This window comes from Pinus tabuliformis, chromosome 5_2 (genome assembly GCF_031772625.1).
Source record: "Pinus tabuliformis cultivar Carrire ecotype Pingquan chromosome 5_2, CPIR1, whole genome shotgun sequence".
NCBI lineage: Eukaryota > Viridiplantae > Streptophyta > Pinopsida > Pinales > Pinaceae > Pinus > Pinus tabuliformis.
The window spans coordinates 765,539,251-765,561,700 of NC_142306.1; the positions used below are offsets into that span (position 1 = coordinate 765,539,251).

A 22,450-nucleotide genomic window follows, 5' to 3' on the forward strand; every position below is an offset into this window, starting at 1 on the left:
TGCACAGGGTCTCTGTCTTCTTCTCCGACACACACTCCTTTCCACAGCTCATTGTAGATGAGGGTGTGTTTCACCATCCGAGACCATTCAGAATAGTTCTCCTTGCCAGTGAGAACTATTCCGACCATAGAAATGATTGAATGCATTCTGTAAAAAAAATTATCTCTGCCAAAAAAAACTTCTGTTGATAGAAAACTTCTGCTGGGAAAAAAAAAATCCTTATGTCACAGCAAGACTTCTGCTGGAAAAAAATCTTATATATATATTAGTGTTCAACAGAGAAAAAGAAAGCGCTCATATGTATCTTCAACATATATCACTGTTCAATAGAGAAAAAGGAGAGTGCTGTATCTTCAACATATATCACTGTTCAATAGAGAAAAAGGAAAGCGTTGTATCTTCAACATATATCATTGTCTCAATGAAAAAATCAAGGGCGCTCACTGCTTATATCTCGCATCAATATATTCAACAACTCATATATTAATATCACTGTTCAATATATATTCAGGGCGCTCACTGCTTATATATCAATATCTCACAACAAAACATATATCAATATATCACAGTTTAAAAAAGAGGGCGCTCCGATGACTTGACTATATCAGTTTTCAAATCCCGCAAAAATTGATGCACAGATTACAAAAAAAATTTATTTCAGGTATCACACCACCTCTTCGTTGCCACAGATGTCTGGCAATGAATTGATGGAATGAACGCGGGATCCCACTCTCAACACCAATGTCAGGCCAATAAAAAATGATACCAACACAGTTTCACACAGTTTCACACTTGGGCGCACCCACATCATGGGTTCCACACTTCCGCACCACAGCTATATTTGATAGAAATGTCACCGCGCTCGGGTTTCAATTGCAATTTCCACTTAACACTCTTCTTCTCCGTTCTTCTACCGCTGCTGCTCTCCGGAAGAAGGGCTGCGACTCATGCCAGTTCATCCCACAGCTGTCACCACAGCTATATGCCAGTTCTTACCACAGATTAAAAAACGATAAAAAAACGATACCAGCCTTATATATATGGAACAACGTGTTTATGGGATAGTGTAGGAGCCAAACATTGTGCGGGATATGATACCATAGGGCTTTGTTGCATAGTGGAGAGGAGTGCGCAGAGGTGGTTTAATACAATGCAACAGAAGGAGAGCGAGGGGATGGCAGGATAGTGAATACATTTGTGGGAGCCGAGGGGACCGCGTATAGCTCCATTCAACCGACCAAAAATTTCATGCATTCACCATATATGCCATTGACCATCAATCTTCTGCTTGATAATGAATTCTGATTATTGAAAGAACTTACCAAACGCCGCAAACACCTCCAAGTTTCGACCCAGCTTACAGTCTTTTAACGCTCATGTTCCATCTCTCTGCACCGAGGCTTCAACGAATTCAACTAAGACTTCAGCTATTGTTTGCAGGTCCTCTCCAATCAACTTCTATGAGAGTTACGCATTGAATGCGGATGGTCTATCCAAAACGCAGAGATAGAACCGTTTATTCAAATACAGAGGGCGCAGTCTCATGAGAGGTCAGTGTCAGAGAGCGCCAGGGCAGTCAGAGGCAGCGTAGAGAATTATGGTCAGAGGGGCAGCGGATTCAGGCAAAGGGAATCACGTCAGAGGGGCAACGGATTCAGAGGCAGAGCCAGGTCAGGCCAGGGAATCACGCCAGAGCTGCTCTTAAGAGAGGAGTTACAACTAATTTAAGAAACCTGAGCTCTGATACCATGTCAGGCCAGGGTAACTCCAGCAATGAGCGCAAGAAAACAATTAAATGAGAAAACACTGATTGATTGATTTATTCATTAGCCAGCACTTTATTTATACACATATAAAACGGATCAGTTCATCTTCTAGATGACTGTCCGACTTCACCTCATCCGTTTCGGATTAGGTGTCAACATACTTAGTATTTTGTATCACTATAACCATGTCATGGTTTTATACATGTGTTTTGTGGCTACGTCAATAAAGGTATCTTTCTTTATATTATTTTCAGTATTTTCCATGAGATGCACTTGCTCTCCCACATTGTGCTCTTACTGCTTGTATTATTCAGTCTTATTGGCCTACTTTTGAGGTCATTTGTTGGATATTAATAAAATTATCTTATCTTATCTTATCTACTCAAGCCTTCGCTGACCTATGAGGATGCTTAACAATGGCCTTAGGCTTAGAGATTTAATGCAGAAAAAAGATAAGAGAAATATTGAGGAAGATGTAAGACATTGAGCACTAATAGATTGAACTGCTTCCTTGCTCTTTTTTCTATCCAAAGTTTGTTTTCCTTAAAATATGATATTACTTTTAAAAAATAAGATGACTTTTTTTTTTTCCAAAATATAAACATCTAAAAAAATCATTGATTTTCTTTACTAACCATATAAATCTCCATTCAATAATAGTGGCAATAATTTTTCTTGAAAATATCCAAAATGCTTTTATGAAAATAGGAAGCTTGCTTTAGAAAAAGAGCAAAAACACCCTCTCCAAAATTAGCAGCATCATTTTTTAAATATAGCACCCTCCATATTAGCACCATTCTAGTGCAAAATAGCACAAAATAAACATTAAAAAGCTTTCAGATTGGTGTTCTCTCCTTAGCTAAGAATACCAAAAGATTCCCATGAAAATAGGTGTCACATGAGTGCCCTTTCTTAGTGAATAATATCAGAAGACACTCATTGAAATAGTTATCACATAAGTGTTTCCTCTTGCTGGTTAAAATCAACATGAAATTAGATGAAAATCAACTTGCCATTCAAAGAAAACTTCTCCAAAATAGTGCCCTTATTCTGGTTTGTTTGTTTTACTCTATTTTGAATATCATGATGTTGCATTTAGGAAAAGGTATTTCCTTTATTTTTCTTGATTGATTGGTCTATAATGCTCATTTCTATTTATGATTTTCTTATGTAAATAGAGTTACATTTTAGGACTTTAAGGTGATTGGTTTATGCATTTTCACAGGTTATAGAGTTAGGAAATTAAATAGTGCAGGGATTAGAAAGTCAGTGCACCTCCAGATATCATATTTAGCTGGCAGAGTCCAGACCCCTATTTGAATATGAAAAGATGCTATAGTGCCCCTTTTATTAAAATGTCAACAATATGGTGGACTGGTGGGATGCAAGGGAATTAATATTCCATATATTAAAGTTGATAGGTTCGCTTTGTGGTAAGCCTTCCTTTGAAGATACAATATTTTACCATTTACTAAGGTGATGAAATTTAGTTTTAATTATTTGATGGTTATTATGTATGGTATCTCACTGGTGGTCTAGTTTGTCGATGCAATTATGTCTTTCAAAGCCATAGGAATCTAAAGTTTACTAGAAAAGAAACACCTTGGACTTGACCCAAGGTTTAATTTCTCAGTCAATATAGAGCAAGGTTCCACGGGGAGAGGTGTGAATGCTAGAGTGGTTATTGACAAGTAATCTTCTCCACATTGTGTAGCCATTGAAAAGGCCCAAGCTGAGCTTAGGTAGAAATCATTTGATTCCCACACTATTCTTAGAATTTAGAACGTTTTGGTAAGAATTTGGCGATCTTATTTCTAATCGGGGGAGTTATTAACTTAGGCAGGAAATTGTTGTCTGTGAAGATCGGAGAAGGGAGCTGGAATTTCTGGAGAAGGTAATAAAGATAAGTATTTAATAATGTTGCCTCTATAATGCACCCATAGGTACCAAAATCACTTCAATAATTACGACATTTATTGATTCTGCAATGGATTATTTTTATTTACTCATGCAGCGTGGCAATCCCTTAGATTTTACACTTGGTGACACTTTTGCTATTGGTATTCATTCTCTCTCACCAATGAATCCATTGGCCAAGTAGATTTTTACAAGGTTTAAATCCATGATTACAATCATAGTTTTTTTATTTTTTATTTTTTCATGTGTTATTCTTTTGTATAATTATTTGAATGCTCTTTATTAGTTATTATAAGTGAGCTCTCTCTCCAAAGTTCCAGACATGTGCTGATGATCCCAAAGGTTGAGATTCTATTTAATGATTCCTTGATAGTGAATCTAAAGGCAAGATTGGTACATCTCCCTTGCCAAATGGGAAATCTAGAGATGATTGTGGAAGGGTTGGGTATTTTTTGGGTAGGGGATCAAACTCAAGATGTAGTCTGATATTTGTGGCAGGGGATATTGAAAATTTGGGGAGTGAATGTAGTCAAATGGGACAGGAACCACAGGTGGATGTAAATCAAGTTGACCATCATAGAATATCATAGGACTCCAGTGTTTTTCATATAGGAATGAAAAATCAAGTTAATTTGAGAAGAAACAGGTTAAGATAAACACATATCAATGCAAAAACATCTTTAAGAGAGAAAGATAGATTTGGAATTGTGGATGGATCTTCAACTATTTCTATAGGTATGAGGGGGATGATAGATGTCAAAGAGGAAGAGTTATTTACTCTTGCTGATAGGAATCACAATATTTCATTGATAACCATTGCAAAATCCATATCCCTTTATAGAACTCAAATGCCAAAATCATCTTCATGCAAAGAAAATTTGGCATCTAATTATGTTGAGTTAAACAAACAGGTTGGATTTCAATATTTGTTGAAGAACAATGCTGAAGGAAGCTACTATTTCATCAAGGATGATGTAATATATGAGAAAACTCAAAAACAAGAATGTCATGCAGAGGACCTTGTTGTGACTCCAAGGATTTTAGAAGCAACAACCAAAACTTAGAATGTGGACAATCAAGATTTGGGCCTAGTTGATGGTAGTGTGACTATAGGTAAATCTAAAGGGACCACATAAAAGGATCATGACCATGATCTGAATGATGGGTATTATGGCAGCATAAATGAAGTTGAGAAATCGTCACTAGTTGAGCCAAAAGGTAGTAACTCAAGTTCTAAAAATACAAGAGACTCTATTGGAAATTTAATTGTTTCAAATGATAATTCGACTGATGTGAAGGGTAGATATAACTATAGGTAAAGGTTGCAATGGAGACTGAAAGAGAAAGACTAGATGTTGTCTTGGTTTTCCCTTCAATGCCAAAGGTAATGAGACTAAATAAACTGGGTTCTTTTAGTATGTCTCAGTTGGGCCAATCCAAAAGCCATTTATTTCAAATGTTTAAAAGAAAGAAGAAGTCAACAGGTTTTGAGGAAAGCATGCTTAAGCTAGTTAGGACCCTACCCAAAGTCCTCAAGTATTTAGAAGGTTTACTAGATAGTTCTGAAGCAATGATTGAAGACATAATTCATGACAAAGAAGCTAAGTTCAACAACCCAAATCTGAATGTTGCTTACAAAATGAATTTGAGAGAGTACTAACAACTCACACCTTATGCTAAGGCTTTGGAAGAAAACTAGGGCAAGCCTCCAAGGAACCTTATTCCGATGCAGAGAACCTGCTTGTATATGGAAAACCGTTTGGCAATGTTTTCATTAGAGTGCAACAAACTTTCATATATGAAGGCGATTCAATGAGGATTCTTTTTGTAAAATCAAAAAGTCCACACCATGGATTTGCTGCTTATTACTCCTTTTTGGATAAAATCTTTAAGGTCGATGTTGTATTGCATTTTGGAACTCATGGATCCATAGATTTTATGCCTCGCAAGCAAGTGGGGATGAGTGATGTGTGTTACCCAGACAGTTTCAAATATCCCAAACATATGCTACTAATTAAGTGAACATCTAAGTGAACTCATAGCCTCATACCTATCACTAAAGGATAGTGGAAAAGCACACTTATAGTCAACAATATCATTAGTACTGCTAAGCAATGCAACCTTGACAAAGATGTTTCCCTGCTTGAGGAAGGTAGAGAATTTTTAGCTGAAGTGAGGGATTTTGTATTAGGTAGAGTATATAATAATATCATGGAGATAGAATCTCGATTTTTACCCTATGGCCTGCATGTTATTGGGCATGCACCTTCTGCAATGGAAGTTGTAGTTTCTCTAGTTAACATAGATATCCTAGATAGACTTGAGGATGAAATATATTCTTTTCTAGGGATTCTTGCAGAAGCAGTATACCAGAATATAGAAGATATTTACATAAATAATTACAGTGGAATCCTAAAAGCAGATAACAGAAGCATCATGGGGGGCCATCTCTTCATTTGTTTACAGCAACCCAAATAAGAGAGGTTAAGTGGTGAATTTTGTAGAGACAATTGGTTCATATCTTGGATTTGGAAGAAAGGAGCTTTGGATTGAGTATCTAGAAAATACAAGGTTTCGCTTAGCTGATCAAGAGAAGCTCCACACTCTCTTTGGATTTCTTTATGAGTGTTTGAAGCTGGTTTTGGCTAATAACGAACTTGGGGGATTGAAGTAAGATTTAGAGGGTTGTTATGTATTACCTAGACCTGGACGTGATCCAATTAGAAATCCCAAGGTGATTCCCACTCAGAAAAACATCCATGCACTGGATCCACAAGTAATCCCAACAGTGGAAACAATGCAGAGTGCCAAAGTGGTAGTTGTACGACTTCTGGAATGCCATAAAGTAAACAATTAGATAAAATTAGCGACCAACTCAAGACAAATTATCTGAGTTTCTTTCTTTTCTAAAATTGTTAACCTTGTTCTGAAACTCTTATTATCATTACATTGATGTCAGAATACTAAAATAGGGCCATGGTACCATACAAATAGGTAGGTCAAAGTTTCTCTCAAGCCATTGTAGGGTTCGTTTGAAGTGGCTGTAAAAATTTGTGCCTATCTTATTTATATTGGTGTATTGGAAAGTCCCATGCACTTCATTAGCATGTCAAACAAATTTGTACATCAGATATTAAGTGGGATAAACTAAAGTGAATAGCAAAGGTGATCATGTCAAAATGAAATTTCATTTTCTTTTGGCATGTTATAATATAATTGATATAATTGAATTTAATTATAAATATAGTCTTCACTGAACTTAGCTTCCCACTTGACAAAGGTAATGTTGGCACTACGACTTACCTCAATGTATTCTCTTAAATTCTTCAGTGTATTACAAGAAGTAAAGAAAGATGGCTATAATGCAGAAGGTTTACCAGATAGTTCTGAAGCACTAATTGAAGACATAATTCATGAAAAAGAAGCTAAGTTCAACCAACCTAATCTTAATGTTGCTTACAAAATGTATGTGAGAGAGTATGGAAAACACACACCTTATGCTAAGGCTTTGGAAGAAAATCGGGGCAATCCTCCAAGGAACCTTATTCTGATGCAGGCAACTTGCTTGTATATGGAAAATAGTTTGGCAATGTTTTCCTTCGAGTGAAACCAACTTTCAGATATGAAGGCGATCTAATGAAGCTTCTTTTTGTAAAATCAAGTACACACCATGGATTTGCTGCTTATTACTCATTTTTGGATAAAATATTTAAGGTCAATGTTGTATTACATTTTGGAATTCATGGATCCTTGGATTTTATGCCTGGAAAGATAGTGGGGATGAGTGATGTGTGTTACCCATACAGTTTGATATGAAATATCCCCAACATATGTTACTAGCTAAGTGAACAATTAAGTGAACTCAGAGCTTCATACTAGTCACTAAAGGACAGTGGAAGAGGCACACAAATAGTCAACAATATCATTAGTACTACTAAACAATGTAACCATGAAAAACATGTTTCCCTTCCTGAGGAAGGTAGAGAAATTTTAGTTGAAGAGATGGATTATGTAGTAGGTAACTTATATAGTAAGATCATGGAGATAGAATATTGATTGTTACCCTATGGCCTGCAAGTTATTGGACAATCACCTTCTGCAATGGAAGTTGTAGCTGCTCTAGTTCACATAGTTGTCCTAGATAGACTTGAGGATGAAATCTATTCTTTTCTAGGTGTCATCCATGATAACAATTAGAAATAATTTTTGAGTCAATTGAGAAAATTAACTAAGGTTTTAAATTTTCTCAAAATAAAAGTTCATGTACAAAGTGTCATTTGGTCATCTTGTCATTATGTAGGGTTAATATGAGTTTAAATAGGGTCAATCATAAAGGTTAAAATCCAAACTTCCATGTGTGTCAGGCTTATTTGTTCATGATTGGAATTTTGAAAGTTTTGCAGAAAATCGTAGCAACTCCAGCTAGGGAAAACTAGAGTTCTACAAAAGTTCTATACAGTTCCGTAGTGGATCTGTCTCTTCGAACACCTTTGTTGCTACGGAATTGTGCTGCTGTGGTAATGATACTTTTTTTTAAAACACGTTGTGGGTCAGAGTCATGGTGGGTCATGAATACATGATTTTTTCCTTTATCCCCGAAACATTCACATAGTATATCTTCATTCCTACCTTGTTTTATTTTCACTTTAGATTAGTTTTGCTGTCATATGAGTTGGTCTTGCTGTCTTTAGGAAAGAGTCCATTGCTGTCAAAGCAGGTCTAGATGTCTTTAGGATAATTCGTAGGTGGTAAGAAGGAGCTCTCTACATGTTGCAGCCATGGCACAAAAAAAATAGTATAAAGGAGGCTCTGTTGTATGCTATGAACCCACAGACATGAAGTTGTTGGAGGAAGGCCCTGCTTTTATCTAATATTTTACCAGTATGGGATGCCTCCATTTTTGCGAGAAGTTGCAGGGTTTCCATGCGTAGATTTCCAAAGACTTTGCTATAAATTTCACAAGAATATAAACAAAGGTGGGCATTATGAACTTTACAATGTCCCATGACACCATTGCTCATGCTACAAAAATCCCTAGGTCTGGAGGAATATGGTTTAATGTGCAGAAGTTTCAGCTGCTGAATTGTGACGAGTTTCTTAACAAAGAGCACAAAGGGATTGATATGACTGGAACCATCTCTAGAAATTTCCTCAAAGAGCATTTTTCCAAATTTTTAATGGTCATATAGAAATATTCTACAAGTGAAGGTAGAAGAAATCATAAAAAAATAAAGAAAATCGGAGAATTCAAATTTCATAGCAACTCCCCACAATTAAGTTGAAATTTTTCATTGAAATTGTTGTATCTTTTCATGAAGGAAAAAACAGGTTTAAACCTTAGCTAAGGGAGTGTAAACAGAGTTTTTTAGCTAATAAACGTCAATGAAGGTTTCAGCCATGTTAGAAAGGTCAAATAGCTAGCAGAAAGGTGTTTTTTTGAAACTTGCTACCAAAAGTTGCCATGGAAATTTTGGAAATGACTGTTTTAGTAGTAAAATTAAAGTTCACTTTCTGACCAAATGGAAAGAAATTTTGGAAATATGAAGGAGTGTTTTGTTCATAACATGATAATATCCAAAAACCTCTCTCATTTTTTACACAAATATCCGTTTTTGGAAGATATGCACTTATCTTTGAGGCCTATTTTACAGAATTTTTCCTAGCCATATTTGTTGCAGAAATTTTGAAATTTGACTTGGTGGAGGTGCAGGTCAACAAATTCAACCAGGTCAGTATCCACATGTAAAAATAAAAATAATGGTCCAACAAATTTAGCAGTTTGTTGGATTCGATAAGTTACATCGACAAAATTTTGTTTAGCTCATAAATGATGGAAGAATCCTATCTGTATTGAAATTGTGTAAAATAGAAAAATCCCTACAAAAGTTGAATGTTTTGTAAGTCAAATAGGATTAGGTCTCTTAGTTGTTGATCGAATATAACCTAGGTGGAAGATTTTGTAAAGGATAGCTCACTCTATATATGTGTAATTTTTTGAATTTGAAGGGGTTGATCGATGATGTGAGAAGGCCACTTTATGTAATCTTTTATCCAATTAATATACATTTTGTAGGAGACTTCGTTTTTCTACCTGAGATTCAGATTTGGCTTTATGTTTGCTTATCATGCTTTTATGTTTTTATCAGTGTTCATAGCATATTGATTACTTGGAATTCATGTCAGATTGTTCCAACTTCCTTCAATTTGTTGTGTTTTACTGTAAATGTTTACTTCACACCAGTTTAAAGCCAAAAATGCCTCAACTTCCATTAAACAGTGTTGTTTGTAATTGAATTTTTTCTTAACTGATTCCATGCCCAATGGTGGTAGCCATCACACTCTCTTTCACCTGCAAAATCACATAAAAATCCAGAGTTAGCCATCTAAAATTTTGTGTTTTATACACTGAATTTTATAAGTATTTTGAGAGAGCCCTCTCACATTGTAAGGGATAACTTCCAGTTAAAAGTTGGTTTGAAATAGTTATGCTTGGTTGGAGTTTGACACAACCCAACCTTTTCTAACCTAGTGATAACATTTTGGTGCGTCTTCCTAGAGCCAAAAATTTCCATTTCCATGGTTTCTCTTTGAGTTTCTTCATTTTGTTTCCTGAGGGTAACAGGAAACCAAAGTTTTTTGAAGGTTGTGATATTACCTTAACGACTCCAATCTCAAAATATTCAGAAGATGAAAGCTTCATGGTGACTCCGTTTCTTGAAGATGAGTAGCTTGAAGAAGTTCCAAGATGATTTCTATTGCAAGAAGAAATGCCAGGTATGCTCCTATGGATCAATTTCATATATATGGTTTTCCAAATCCTATGCCTCGTGTTGATTGGTTAACCCATCTTCCCATGTTCAAATATGAAAAGAAAGCTGATGCTATTATGCATTTGGTTAGATTTCATATGCATGTATGTAGACTGAAGGTTGAGTTTCCTGATGATTGTCTCATGAAGATGTTTATGGCTACCCTAAAAGACAAAGCTAGAGTACAGTATGAAGGGTTGCAGTAAGGAAGCTTGTGTTCTCTTAAAGATTTCCATAGAATATTATTTGGACATTATGGGAAGTCTCATCCTTCCTTACCACTATTTCAAGACAGTTCTAATTTTTGTAAGGGTTTCATTCAATATCTTGAAAGTATTGATGATGATGTAGAATGTATGGATGACGAGGAGATGTTAGAGGCACTTTATGAATTTTCCTCTCAAGCTAGTTGTCATGATGATCAAGAAGTTTTCCAACAAGAAGATGTCTCTTCTTTAGTTGAAGATGAAATGGATCAACAATTTGGTAGTGAAGTCATATTACATGAAATTTATGAGAATTTTCAGCCTTGTCAATCTATATGCAGTCAAAGGTATGAGCCAAATCATTCAAATTGTTTTTCAGCCCATTCCTTTTATGATATTTTATGTCAAGAAGAAACTCCTCAAGGTCAGGTTGTTGAAAATACATGCATGAAATTTCTAAACAGTGAGGTAACATGTGATGAAACTTGTCTACCTTGACAAGAAATTTTTTCGTTAAAAATCATAATGATGTTGTCTTGGTTAAAGTGCATGAAAGTTCACTTTTAGGTAAACTCGAGTTACGTGAAGAGATGAATATACATGTTTTACCTATTCTATTTGAGGATCATCAAAACAACATGGATGATATGCATAAAGTTGTTCCTATAGAAGCCGTTAGTGTTCAAAATAAAGATGACAGTACTCAAGAAAAATTACCAAAGGTCATATCAGAATTGTTTGATAAGAAAAAGATTAGTTTTGATGCACACAATATGGATGTCATGTTTGAAGATGTTTAAGAATGTATGGATGTTTTTGTTGATTTACATGAAAGTGAAGACAAATCTATTGTTTCTTTTTCATTTGATGATGTTCTTGTTATTGAATACATAGGACAAAAGAAGCAATCATTTATGAATAAATTCAGACCTCATGGTTTTACTCATCAAGAAGAGGTGATTTTTCATGATTATCAAGATCATTTGGTAAGTCTATTCCAGTAATCAGTGAAGGTGGAGTTTCTTTCATTTATAAGTTAAGGTTATGGATTCAGTTTTTATTCCGAGTTGCCAATAGATTGTCCACTTATGAACAATCAAGGAGATCAAGTGTTGGATCAGCTCTTTGATTTGTTATACTGGAGGTTTCATATTGCTTGAATTAAGAAGGTGGATTTTCAGATGTTAGATTAGGGTTATTGATACATAAATAATCTTGTTTTGCAAGCATTTCCTTCAACTTTAGGCTACATTTTGCAGTTGTCAGTTTTAGTTTGTATAGAAATTTGATATCACATTGCAGTAGTAGTAATTGGTTTCCAATTGGTTTGCATTTTGCTTTTCAGTTTGGTGAGTTGGTTTGAATGTATTCTTCAAATTAGGATCAACCCAATGGTCAAGCACTAGAGCTGTTTGTTCTTTGCTACACCACAGGGGCGCAACATCCCCATTGGAGCCATTGTTATCCATGATAACACTTAGAAATAGTTTTTGGGTCAATTGGTCAAATTAGTTTAGGTTTTAAATTTTCTCAAAATAAAATTTCATGTACAAGGTGTCATTTGGTCACCTTGTCATTATGTAGGGTCAATATGAATTTAAATAGGGCCAATCATAAAGGTTAAAATCCAAAATTCGATGTGTGTCTAGCTTATTTGTTCCTGATTTGAATTTTGATAGTTTTTCAGAAATTCGTAGCAACTCCAGTTGGGGAAATCGAGAGTTTGCTACAAAAGTTCCTAACACTTCCGTAGCAAATCCATCTCTTCGAACACCTTTCCTACTATGGAATTGTGTTGCTGTGGTAACGATACTTTTTTGTTAAACATGTTGTGGGTTAGAGTCATGGTGGGTCATGAATACATGATGTTTTCATTTATCCCCTAAACATTCACACCGTATAGCTTCATTCCTACCTCGTTTTCTTTTCACTTTAGATTAGTTTTGTTGTCATATGAGTTGGTCTTGATTTCTTTAGAAAAGAGTCCATTGATGTCAAAACAGGTGAAGCTATCGTTAGGATAATTTGTAGGTGGTAAGAAGGAGATCTCTACATGTTGCATCCATGGCACATAAAAATAAGTATAAAGGAGGCTCAATTGTATGCTATGAACCCACATACATGAAGATGTTGGAGGAAGACCCTACTTTTATCCAATCTTTTGTCAGCATGGGACGCTTATGTTTTTGTGAGAAGTTGTAGGGTTTCCATTCACAGATTGCCAAATCCTTTGCCATAAATTTCACAGGAATAGAAACAAAGGTGGTCATGCTGAAATTTATAGTGTCCCCTGACACCATTTCTCATGCTATAGAAATCCCTAGTTTTGGAGAAATGTGGTTTAAGGTGCATAAGTTTCAACTGTTGAATTGTGATGAGTTTCTTAAGGAAGAGCACAAAGGGATTGATATGACTACAACCATCACTAGAACTTGCCTCAAAGATATTTTTTCCAAATTTTAATGGTCATCCAAAAATACTATACATGTGAAGGCAGAAGAAATCATAAAAAAATCAAAAACTCAAAAAATTCAAATTTCGTAGCAACTCCCCATAGTTAAGCTGAAAATTTGCTCTTGTAGATTTTCATGGAGGAAAAATCAAGTATAAACCTCACCTAATGGAGTGTAAATGACATGTGTTTAGCTAATAAGCATCAATGAAGACTTAAACACTATCAGAAAGGTCAAATAGCTAGCAGAAAGGTGTTTTTTTGCCAAACTGGCTAGCAAAATTTTCTATGGAAATTTTGGAAATGAATGTTTTAGTAGTCAACTTAAAGCTCACTTTCTGACCAAATGGAAAGGAATTTTGGAAATTGGAAGAACATTTTTGTTCAAAACAAGCTCATCTACAAAAGCCTCTCTTTGTTTTTACAAAGATATCTGGTTTTGGAAGATATGCACTTATCTTTGAGTCCTATTTTACAGAATATTTCCTAGCCAAATTTGTTGCAGAAATTTTGAAATTTGACTTGGTGGAGGTCCAGGTAACCAAAGTCAACTAGGTCAACATCCATGTGTCAAAAGCACACCAATAGTCCAACACATTCAACACTTGGTTGGATTCGATAAGGTTCATCAGCAAAATTTTTTTGAGCTCATAAATGATGGAAGAATCCTATTTGTATTGAAATTGTGTAAAACAAAAAAATCCCTACAAAATCTCAATGTTTTGTAAGTCTAATCTGAAAGTCACCCTTGAGTGATCTCAATTAAAGATTTATTGAATGAAGGTATTACATACTCATGTGTTGGTGTGTGTATATGTTATTTTAGGCAACGGATCGATCAAATTGCAAAATACACAGACACTGGAAAATGGAAACAACAAGAGAAACACAATAAGCAAATGCAAGAACACAACAATTAATAAGGAGTTCACCCTATCCTCCAGGGCTATGTCTTCGGTCCAACTTTTAGTGGTGGTCTTCTTTTATTGTGTCTTTAAAGCAGAGATTTACAATGAGGAGCTCAATTTGAGTCTCCTGAAATAGAAATGATGCATGGCAAGGTGGTTCTTGGATTCCCCAAGCCACTAGAGTATAGACACTCTTTTCCTATCCAAGTCTTGACTTCTCTGGTCTGTTGGAAATAGATTTTCATTAATGTCAATATGGCAATATTCAAGGAGTAGATAGAGATGAGAGGAGCAGACAGATCCGAAGAAGAGGAGCACACAGAGCCATCGGAGCAGATGGAGACGAGAGGAGCAAATATACCATGGATAAAGCTCAACCGTTGAATTGCATGATTCGACGGCGGTGATCGTATCAGAGGGAGCCATCGAGAGGAAATAAGATGGAGAAATGAGGGTTGTCGGATCGCGGCCATGCAAATCCGACGACCATTGGGAAGCAGCGGAAACGGGTGGTCGAGAGTTGTTAGATCTCCACGTGGCAAATCCAACGGCTATCGCGCAGGAAAGTGGCATGGAGGTTAATGTGTGGGAGACGTACAAACAGGCGGTAAGTGGGATTATCGCACCACCTATCAGAGATGGGCGGTATCCGTATATGGCCACACGATCCAGTGAAATGGCGACACATGGCTAGTGCGATGGGTACGAAACAACTTTCCCCGCGGGCTATCGCGTGCGCAAGTTTGCGGGGCGAGAGCTGCGAACGTCGTCAGATCTTGTGGCGAATGATTGAATGACTGGGATAATCATGCACATTTTGGGATTTGCAATGGTAGGGTTTTTCTCTACAAACTCCTCTGTCGACAGGAAGCTCATAGCCGGTTCTGATGACCTCTTCAACTTGGAAATCCAGAGTAAACGCGTCCGCTTTGGCACCATATCCACTCAGAAGCTGATTATTATTCAGGGTTCATTTAACAGGTCACTCTTTAGCTTAGCATGGGTGCTAAAAGGCTTAGAACACTTCATCAACCATTCCAACTGAGGGTTTTGAAATCTAGGTACTTTCTGGACCACTGAGGTTTTATAAGATTGATTGGGGTTTTACCGCTACAGAGGACAACCCCAAAACCGTTTCTATTATGACTTTTAGGCTTTCTGCTGCGAGCTAGGGATTTTAAGTTGATACTGAACTCTACTAGTTAATGGACTGAACTCGGTCTTTGGAAGAAGTGATAGCTTCTCTGGCTTTCCAAATAGTATTTTACTTCCTCTGTAATTTATATTTGTCAGCTATCATTTTCTTTTGATTAACATTAAAATCAAGCAAGTCAGAGGAAACAACAGCGACTGAGGAGGAAGCCGAAGAGACGGTGGAAGCAGAAACGAATCGACAAAGGCATGGGAATGTATAAAAGAGTAGAAATAGAGAATTGTTGGTGCGGTTATGGTGGTGAGGAACCCGAGGGTGAGATAGTAGAAGCGGCAGAGGCAAAAGAGGGAGAAAAAAGCAGCGGAGGCTGTAGAGGCAGCAGAAGCAGCAGAGGCAGGAGAGCAGGAGTGAGACAACCTCAATTGAATAGAGTGCAGCAGCATACTTGTTTATACCAAGGTTGGGTTGGAGCCAAGAGGTTGGTGCCTCAGAACTGAACAGGAATGAAGTCATTGGGGTAGGTGCTCCTAAGTGTAAAACCACTGCAAAACAGAGTTGGTGCTCTGGAGGTTGGAGCCTCACTGAAGTCCAAGTTGGAGCTTGGCAACTATTCACAATAAGATTTATACTTATATTGTATTTATTTCTTTGCACTGTCTTGAGTTTTAATAAAAGCATTAAATTCAGCTATTGATTTATGTGTTCTGTGTATACATATACATATCTATATAGGTTGTTGGCAATCACTAGAGAAATTAAAAAATTAAATAAATAGTAAGAAATATTGATTCACTCCCCCCTCTCAGTATTTCCAACATGGTCTTTAATGGAAGGAGCCCAATGTGGTGCTCAATTCCCGATAGATCCTCTCAGGGATTGCTTGAACCTCTCAAGCTCTTTGTCCGCTCGATGTTGCCTTATGCTGCAGGTCAGCTCGACTTTCTGTCTTTCTGCTTCTTGCTTTACTGTCTCTTCTTCGCTCTCACTTTCTCTGTCTTCGTTTTCTTTTTCCCATTGTTCTGTTCTCTGTCTGTTCATGGCTTAAAGCCACTCTGTCTCACAACTGATCGCTTCCTCTTCCACCCCTTCGGTTTGCTTGCTACTGTTCACTTGGAGTTCCCTACCTCTGCGTCTTCATCAATAGCTCACAAGGAGTGGCCACTTGTCCTCTTACGAACTACACCAGCTCTTCCTCAACTATTTGGTTTTTGAGTTACACTATGGAATGAGTCATCCGCCAACTTAGCAGTCAAATTAGACATCAAACTTCTCTATGTCTTGGCTTAATTCCCTTGTCAATTCCGGTTTCTTCATCGGGTTCAATCTCCACCATCAGATTTGGAGCCCCTAGATCCTACAACATTCACTCATTTCACGTGGTTGACTTGCTCTACCGTTAGCACGCGTTGAGTGGTGGTTTTCTCTCTCATCTTCCTGCCACGCATCGGGCGCTGAATCGAATCGCTCAATTTCAGCCAAATCCGCTTACCACCCGAGGGTGCCCCCGATATATTGTCGGTTTTGGAGCGCGAGACCCACCTTTCGCCTTAGCACTTTCCCCACAATTTTCCTTGCTTCCATACGACCGAGTGCCTCAGGGATTTTCCTTATCGAGGGGTTTTTCCCAGCGATGTGCGATTAGTGCTAATCGCGCATCAGAAATGCCCTCTGTTTCCCAATCCGGGCTTCCCAAGTGCCAGTTTTTCCTCCTGCGTGGTCTCCATGGGCCTTGGTAAGTGCGCTTTGACTGAGGTCCTTATCATTCCTCACTGGCTGCAAGCTGCCATTGTCTAGAGGTCTTATGGATCGCTTTGTGCTCATAATTCGAAGTCTGTCCTGTTTTGATACAACCATGGCTCTATGATAATCTTTATGGATCCAATTCGGATCACAGCCTTCCCACTGAAGAAGATTTTGGACCACCAAAAGTTGGTTTTCAAGCATCGACTAAGTGAGGGTAAAACTGTCTCACTTGTCCAATCTCTATCCACTTTGCACTACTTGGCTTTGAACCCTTGAGCACAATTCTAAGGTACTCAACATCTACCCTGCGCGTCGTCCTCACCTTCCTATCCAGAACTGTGCCTTCCTGCAATTAATTAAGATATTCAGGTAGCAGGTCATCAATAAAAGGCAATTGACTCTGCTCTTTGGGATCCTCAATCATTGAGGGTTCAAACAGTCTCAAGCAATCTGCATTCACGACTAAGTAGATGTGCATGTAAGCTGACAGATCAAGGTGAAAAGCATTCTCACCAATCTTCTCAAGTATCCTAAAAGGTCCATACCTGATGGGCTTTAGCTTTTTACCTTCACCTTGCATCCTGTCCTTGCTAATGTACAGCTAGACTTGGTCACCAACTTGGAAACTATGCTCCATCCGATGCTTATCATGCCTTGCCTTGTATTTGGCTTGGCTCTTTTCTTGTTGTTCCTATACTACTTGGTGGATCTCTTGGATTTGTTCGATGAACCTAGTTGCCCTATCCACATCACTATGTCCATCAACTATGGTGTCTTTACTAAAGATAAAATCCAAAGGAGACCTTGGTATGAAACCAAAACAGGTCTCAAAAGGAGATATCTGTGTAGAAGAATGTTTTTCTCTATTGTAAGCATGTTTCGCATAACACAAATGTTCATCCCAAAGCTTAGGATGTTTGCTACAATATCCTCTGAGTAACTGGATCACTATCTTGTTAACTACTTCTGTCTAGCCATCAGTTTGTGGATGAAAAGTTGTGCTTTTATTCAGTTTGGTGTCCATTAGTTCCCATAGACTTGACCAAAACTTCCCCACAAATTGGGTGTCTCGGTTAGATACAATGGAAGTGGGTAATCCAAAATGAACCCATACATGTTCAAAGAACAATTTTTCAGTTTGTTCAGCTATGATCTGCTTATTACAAGGTATCAAAATACACATTTTTCTGAACCTATCCACAACAACATACAGATAATCATGACCTTTCCTAGATTTAGACAGTCCTCCAACAAAATCCATGGAAACACTTTCCCAAGGGTGAGAAGGAACTGGTAATGGAGTGTACAAGCCTAGTTTTGTATTGCTGGGCTTGCTTTTAGCACACATAGTACACCCTCTTACATATCTAGAAACTGTCTCATTCATTTTCAGCCAATAAAAAAATCTTTACAGATGTGCAATTGTTTTACTTACCCCAAAGTGACCTGATATTAGAGAAGTGTGTGCTTCTCGAATGATCTTTACTCTTTCAGTTTGTGGAATGCATAACTTTCCACAATGGTATAAGAGTCCGTCCTTTACATGATAGTCCAATTCTTCTACTCTTCTGCCTTGACTTAAAGTTGCATATACATATTTAAAGTCTATATCTTTAGCATATTGTTCAATGTAACTCTCATGTAACACAGAATTATGCTTAAGTATAGTAGATGCACTTATAATGGGTCTAGATAACATGTCTGCAACTTTAATATGTATGCCCTTTTTATATCTGATGACTAAATGAAACTATTGTAGAAAACCCATCCATCTATAGTGTCTTGATTGCTACAAGTTAGTTTGGGAGTGTAGATATTGAAGTGGTTGATGATTAGTATGTATTACTATATCTTTGCCCATTAAGTAATGTTTCCACTTTTTCATACTATGTACTAATGCATACAATTCTTTATCATATGTAGGATAGTTAACTACTTGTCGTGGCGGAAAAAGTCGTTTGTGCGGACACAACTGACCTCCCTAGGAGTCTAAACTCTCTAGCGACAAACAAGACAAAATGGAGCGATCTTTCTCTAAATACACCTTTTAAAACATGAAAACTACAAGTGTTTAGGCTTACCTTATTCCAAAACGCTGTTGTTGTAGTCCGTCCTTGCCGATCCGGATGAGCTCCTCCTTCACATCAATTCCTGCAACCACAAACAATCAAACAATTACCAAGCACTTGCATCTCATATAATAAAACATATATTCAACATGCAGACCAAGGAACACATGAAATAACTCATTAACACAAGCTATTGAGAAAAATGAACCAGTTTGTATTAATAACGAAACAAAGAAACTCTTACAACCTGGCCTTGGTGTTGTGCAAGTTCCTCCCAGGGTCCATCAAGGGTTTTCCTCTACTTTGACAAAGCTCACCCACTTCCAAGTAGAATCAAGCAAAGACAATCTCTCCTCACAAGGTTCTAAATGGGAGTCCTAATTCCTGCAGCATTTACCCTTAGAAAATGTATAGCTTCAACCTCTCCTCCCTCTGGCTCAATGTCTTTATTTATAGTGCTGTAAAGAGGTTATTCAGGTCCACCATCAATGGGATAATCCCCCTCTTTGGGTGGGATAGCTCCCTTATTGATGGGATAAGTTCCTCCTTAATAGGGATACATGAACCAACTGGAGGCGCATCCATTTCATCAAACCGACCTCTAGAAAGTTCTAGAAGTAACCACAAGTAACTTTTTTAAGATGAAACTCGCGCATTTTGCCTTTTACAGAAGGACGCACCTGTCCCTTAACATACAGAGCGTCCAAGGACGCAACTTTTGTGAACATTGTGAGCGTCCCCGCAGGTAAGGCTAGAGAGAACCTGCGACCCCAGAGATAAACACATTTTTTACAAGACTTTCTCTCTTCTTTGAGTTTGAGATGGATAGCAGAGGCATAAGACTTGCCTAAGAGGGTAGCATGACTGTTGATTTGAGCCATACTAACTGTAAGTAGTCATGGTGACATTTTTTAGTGTAACAGATTGCCCCCTAAAGTGCGAAGCCTGGAATAGATTAGGGTTTTGTAATTCTAGGAAGGGTGAAGCGCTTTATCATTTCAAGGATTGTCTTGTGGATGACCTGGTTGGAACCTGCAATTTTCAACACAAAATACATGTATAAGATTATATCATCACTGAGGTAGGCATTCCCATACTCAGATTCAAAACTTTAACTAATGGACTAACTATTCTGATACAGGAATGATCTTGCAGTACATCATTTTTTATAGACTTTTGTAGACACAGTATGGACGCAGCCATCTGTTTATGATTAGTCTACATAGATAATGAATACAAAACTCCTCGCAGCCTGGATGGTAGAAACTAGATCCAGGGTCTTCACTTCTACTTCCCGAATTGGTACGATTCTAGCCATGTGATTAAATGATTTGATGTCGAACATGTTAGAAACCACTTGATTACCAGTCGATGATGTAAACTGTTAACAAGCGTGAGAGAGACCACCAGTAATGTCAATGGTTCTCAAAGTACCAAGCACAACCCGTGAAATGTGAATAGATGTTTTGATGTCGAACACTTCACGGAATCCTTTGATCAAAAGTCAATGATGTAAACTGACGTCAAAGGCGAGAAACCTGCCATTGATGCATGCAGACTTCAAGGTACTGTCGATTCCTAAGTCATCTTTCTAGATAATGTGTCGATGTCGATAGAAAGCGACCCGTTGCAGGCAAGCCCGCAACACGAAATCATTGTTCAAGTTGAAGAAATGTTGCTGTAAGGACTGACTCAGGGATGGTCAAATGGATGACAAGTATTTTGCAGATGAAAGTTTTGCTTGCAGACCTCTTAAACACATAACGACACGACAGATGGCTTGGTGATGAATAACTCAAAGTTAATCCCCGGAACCCGGTTAAAGACTTTCAAAGTGGTTTGATCAACTGTGAGGTAAAAGATTTCCCAACCCAGGTGAATGAAAAGTGTCGTGTTCAAGAGTGGTAATAAAGTTTCTTTTGAGACAAAAGGTAACAAACAGGTTCATTCTTCTCTCTTTTCCCCCACCATTTCTGGCAAGTACCTCTTTATTTTTAACAAGCTTGAGGAGGATAACATATGCTTGATTATAAGCTCATCCTTCGGACGAGTCCAACCTAGTTTAAATTCGAACCCTAGGAAGGAGTGGTTCGTTCCTGTTTGTAATTGAACAGGTCCTCTACTGTAAAAGTTTAACGAGCCCAGTATCGGAGAAACTCGGCGTTTTTCAATTTTAGAGAGTCTGAAAAACTTAAGAAGACTCCAAGTTGAACTTTTTCGTAGATTTGTGTCCCTCAAGCCCGAAAAAGTATAAAATAATACCTGGGGGAACCGCTTGATCTTGCGACCAAGGAGTACTTTCATAATTAGTGCCACTGACCTGAAAAGTAAAAAGCGATCAAGGACACGTCGTTTTATTTCCGTATCGAGTTTGAAACGACAAAAACCCGGCAATCTTTTCCTGATTTTACGGTCAGAAAAGGGCTATAAGGGGACCGTCTTTTAATTCCGTTTTAACGAGTGTAAAAGAAACGCTCGGCAATCTTTTCATGTTTTAGGAGTCTGAAAAGGGCTTAAAAGAGAACTCCAAGGTTTCACTTTTTCGTAAGTTTTAACGAGTTCGAAAAAGGGATAAAAATGTACTCATGGTTTTCACTTTTTCGTAAGTTTTAACGAGTTCGAAAAAATGATAAAAATGTACTCATATGGCCGACTTTCAATTTAATTTACGAGTAGGAAAAGACGGAAAGAACTCGGCATTTTCATTTGTTTTACGAGAATGAAAGATAGCAAAATAATCTCGGTATTTTCATGAGTTTAACGAGTCTTGAAAATAACTAAAATTGACTCGAGATAGGTTTCATTTTTACAAAAGCTTGAAACAGATAAAAACTATGCTTTATGCCCCCTAAGCGTAACTGCTAGAGCGCATTCCCCCCCAGCTTCATTTCATTCAACCAGTAGGATGAAATGAAGGTTCAAGTACGAGATCATTTAAAAGACTTTGACCTAAAACTGTAAGAAAATTATGCAAAACACCGAAACAACTAACCTAAATATACAACTTAACATTTACGAGATCTAGTCAAACTCTCGACTCAAGTAGAGGAGGATTTGTTTCATTTTTTAACGAGCTTGACACAGGAAAAGAACTATGCTCGGATTCGGTTTCATGTTTACACAAGCTTGAAACGAAAAACTATGCTTGTTACAAGTTCACATGCCCCCGGCATAATGATGCAAATCAAGGTACATGCCCCCCAAGCTTCATTGCATTCAATGAGGTGGATGGAATGAAGCTTTACTTTCAAAATCTTGGAAAGACTCGTGGGAGTTGTTTCATTTTTTAGTGAGCTTGACACAAGACGAGGAACTATGCTCATAACTACTTTCTACAATCTACCTAACAAAAAACTATACTCTAAAAAACCTTGATTCATTTTTTAACGAGCTTGACACAAGACAAGGAACTGTGCTCTAAAAACCT

General features: G+C 37.5%; 2 pseudogenes; both read left to right on the plus strand.

Annotated features, from left to right (window-relative positions):
- The first annotated feature begins 5,253 nt into the window (after positions 1-5,253).
- Positions 5,254-6,357, plus strand: LOC149161538 (magnesium-chelatase subunit ChlH, chloroplastic pseudogene; annotated as a pseudogene).
- A 123-nt stretch (positions 6,358-6,480) lies between these two features.
- LOC149161539 (magnesium-chelatase subunit ChlH, chloroplastic pseudogene) overlaps positions 6,481-22,450 on the plus strand; it is a 40,011-nt pseudogene continuing 24,041 nt past the window's right edge.